Below are 3,854 nucleotides of genomic sequence, written 5' to 3'. Positions count from 1 at the left end.
CCCCCCCCCCCCCAGCCCTGCACGCTGAAGCCTCCCTGCATGGACAACAGAGACAGGGAGGGCCCTGGGGGACCTCAGACCCAAAAGAGACTCATGTCTGTACAGCTGAGCCCACGGCTCATGTGACAATCGGCCGGAGGGGGACGGTGGTGCAGGCGCAGACGGGCGGCTGGCCGAGGAGGTGGGAGACCCACGGCCGGGACCTCGGTGTCGCGGGGTCTGCGCTGCCCCGCAGGACACAAGCTTTGCCAGCCCTGTTTGTCTGGAGGCCACCTGCACACGGCGTAGCTTTGGGGCCGCACCCTCGGGTACGTGGGGTGCGGGCACCTGAGATGAAGCGGGGCCCACCTGTCTGGCCGGGGCCGGACCCCCAGTCCCCTCGCTGTGGGCGCTCGGGTCCGGGGGTGCCCTCCCTGCAGGCTGAGAGGACCCCCAGCGACCCCCGCCGGGCACGGTGAGCCCATGTTCCTCGGGGACGCAGACAGGCAGCGGAGGGTCAGGATGGGGCGCGGCGGCCGCAGGCGGGAGAGCTGGCAGCCGGACGTGGGGCCTGGGGCTGCCCCTGCGGGACCCGGCCCGGCCCGGCAGTTCCTTGCTCTCAGGCCATCCCCTCCTGCCCCAGCGCCGGGCGGCTGGGCCCGGTGCTCCCGCCGTCCTCTGATGGGGACCCTGAAATCCCGTTCTCATGGGGGTCCTGGTGATAAATGGGGAAACCAAGGCACACGTAACGCGGGACTGAAGGAGAGGCAAACAGGTGCAGGGCAGAGAGAGTGGCCACAGGGGCTGTGGGAGCAGAGCCCTGGCCGGGCGAGCTGGGAGAATGTTCCGGACAGGAGGGGCAGCAGCTGTGCTGGGGTGGTGGGTGTGGCCAGAGGCGGCGCGGAGGGGGTTGAGGGGGCAGGGCCACGCTGGAGGTGTGGGCTCACCTCTGAGCCACAAGAAGCCCCTGTAGCAGGAGGGGCAGATCCCCCCAGCGTAATCGTGTCTGGTTATCAGCTGTTCCCAGCACGTGGAAAGGGGGGTGAGGCTGGAGGGGCCATCAGCTCACCCTCAGCGACGTGGTGCCCCCGTGGGGTTTGAAAGGCCTCTCCGGCCACCAGGCAAGAGCGAGCCCACAGATCTGCTCGTTCTTTCCCCTGACTTCTTGCAAAAGTGGCCTGCGGTAACGAGAAACGGAGGTTCCCCTGGGTGGGCTCTGGTGGCCCGGTCTGCACGGAGCCCCATGCACTGCCGGTGACCCTGTGGAGGGCAGCAGCGAGGGAGAGGGACGGGAAGGCCCCCCCCGCACCCCCCGGCTCCCCTGAACTTCCCAGTTGTGGCTGTTCCGGCCATGTGGTTGTGTGAGAAGAGTCTCCTCTTACTGCACAGGGGAGAGGGGAGGGGACACCTGTCCGGTTTGTGGGGTCACAGCCCAGCCTGCCCTTCCCAAGTGACCCCTGACGTCGGTTTGCAGACCGAGGGGAGGGTTTCCAAGTCTGCCGCCCGTAGACGCCGCTGGGATCCTGGGGTGGGACACACACACACAGCCGCCTTGTGACGCTCCGAAGGGCGAGGCCACGTGTGGACACCACGGTCTCCGAGGGGGCGGGGGCGGAGGTGTGTCAGGACCTGGGTGTGGGTTCCGCCCGGTGTTAGGTTTGTGAAAATGGTGCGAGGGTCCACGTCTGCTCCCTGAGGCCGGAGGCAGAGTGCCGTGGGCAGGGGGCGGGGCGGGGGGGGGAGTCTCCAGCTCCCCAGGCCAGGCCTGCGAGCGCCTAGAACACGCCTTTCCTTGGTTGTGGGGCCGGGCTGCATGGACGCAGCGTGTCTCCTGGACCCCGGCGCCCTCCCTGTAGGGGATCGTGCACAGACGTGGCCTCCTTCAGCCAACGGCCCCTCTGGGTCTGGAGCCCGTGACAGCCGGTGACAGCCTGTGACAGCGGGTGGCGCGCCTGCCCTGCAGGCCGTCCGGGAGGCGGTGGGGCCGGCGGACAAGCCATGCTCGCGGGTTGTAACGACACGTGTTCTCCGTCAAATTAAGTATTTCTATCCATTTGCTTGATGGATATTTGATCAGAGGAATTCAAAACTTAACTGTAAGCAGTGGGTCTGCTTTGAAGTGAATTATTCATCAGGAAACAGGCAGAGCATCCCGAGATCAATACTTGGCTTCTGGTTTGTATTTTTCTCAGAGGATCNGTCAGCCGGCGAGCGCCCCGGCCTGCAGCCCAGACGGCGGGCTGAGAGTTGAGAGCGAGGCAGGGGCTTCCCAGCAGGACACCCAGCTGCTCCCACGGGAGCCCCCTCGGCCGCAGTGCCCGAAGAGAAGAGACGGCTGTGCCCGGGGACATCCCCCTCCCCCCGAGGCTGGGAAGGGAGACCTCGGCCCCACACTAAGGCCGAGGGCGACGCCGAGGCCCTGAGCGCCCCCGGCTGTGAGCGGGCCTGCCCCTTCCCGCCTCCCCAGCCCTCCACTGCTCACACGGACGGGGTGACGACTAACCAACGCAGGCAACTCTTCACACCGGGGGAAGGTCGTAAAGGACACCGGGCGGCCGCGCTGTCTGCGGGGCCCCTTGTGCAGGGCTTTGCCGGGTGGAAGCTCGCCGCTGCCCGGCTCAGGCACTGCCCTCGGTCACCGCTCTGCTTTCGTGGACAGCAGCCCCAGGGGCTCCGCTCCCACAGCAGCCAGGAGGGTGGGCAGGGGCCCCCCAAGGCTGTCCATGGCGGACGGTGGTGGCTGGAGGCCGGGGCCAGCCAGAGCCCACGCCAGGTGGCTGGGACACAAACATGTAAGGAAGGGAAAGGTCAGGGAAGACCCACGCCTTCCGGAAGTCAGCAGGCTTTGCACGCAGCCCAGGGCCTGCCTGAGGGTCGCGGGGGCCCGGGTGAGCCTGGGGACGTGTGTCCTGCACTGGCTGCTCAGGCGGGAGGTGGGCCTGGCCGTGGAAGGCCGCAGCTCCGCACCCCGGGTCTCTGCGCCGTCCCGCGCGGGCCCAGCAGCGCTGCCGTCAGCGGGGGGACCGGGGAGGCAGAGCGGGTCCTTATCTGCTTCCTCGGGGCTCTCAGCGCCTGGCTGGCTGGGATCTGTCAGCCCCGCCCGCCGAGCGTTCCCAGACATGCCCGGGGGGCCCCGAGCTCCTGGCATCCGGCGTCCTGGCTGGGAAGCTGCCCGTCGCCGGCTCCCACGCGCCCGGCGCGCCGCTGCCGGGCCTCAGGCACTGCCATCCGTCACCGCTCTGCTTTCGTGGGCAGCACACCGGGGGCTCCGTTCCCACAGCGCCCCCGGGCCGGCAAGCTCACCTCACGTCACTGTCCGCCTCCGGCCTCCCTCTGCTACTCAGGGTCCCCAGCGACCGGCTTGGGCCCGGCCTGGTAATCAGGAGCACTTCTCTCCTGAGGTCGGCTGACGGCAGCCTTTTTCTGGAAGTGAACAGGCCCACGGGTTGTGGGGACCAGGATGTGGGCATCTTCGGGACCAGTACCTCCCGGGCTCTCCCGCCTCCCACGTGCCCCCCGCACCGCACTGGGACTGTGGAACCAGCCTTGGGACCTGGCAGAGAGAGCGCCCCGGCCGGCGGGGGGCGGGGGGTCGTTACAAGAGCCCAGAGGCTGCCCCTGCCCCTCCGGGGGCCACCTGGATGCTTGTCAACCACGTAGGTGATCCTTGGTGTCAGGAAGTCGTCGCCGTGGAGCCGGGGCTCCTGGGAACAGTGCAGCTCTGGAGGGGCGGCCGGGGACGAGGCCGGGTAGCAAGGTGAGTCCGGAGGTGAGCGAGCCAGGGCCCAGGACCCGCTCCGTGGGGAGCGCAGGGCCCCGCAGACCTTGGCGTCAAGCCAACCGGCGGTTCAGCCTGGTGAGCACAAGCGGACGGG

This window comes from Crocuta crocuta, unplaced genomic scaffold (assembly GCF_008692635.1).
Source record: "Crocuta crocuta isolate KB4526 unplaced genomic scaffold, BGI_CrCroc_1.0 scaffold675, whole genome shotgun sequence".
NCBI classification, from domain to species: Eukaryota; Metazoa; Chordata; class Mammalia; order Carnivora; family Hyaenidae; genus Crocuta; species Crocuta crocuta.
The sequence above is the reverse complement of the archived record's forward strand: the minus strand, read 5'-3'. Positions refer to the sequence as shown.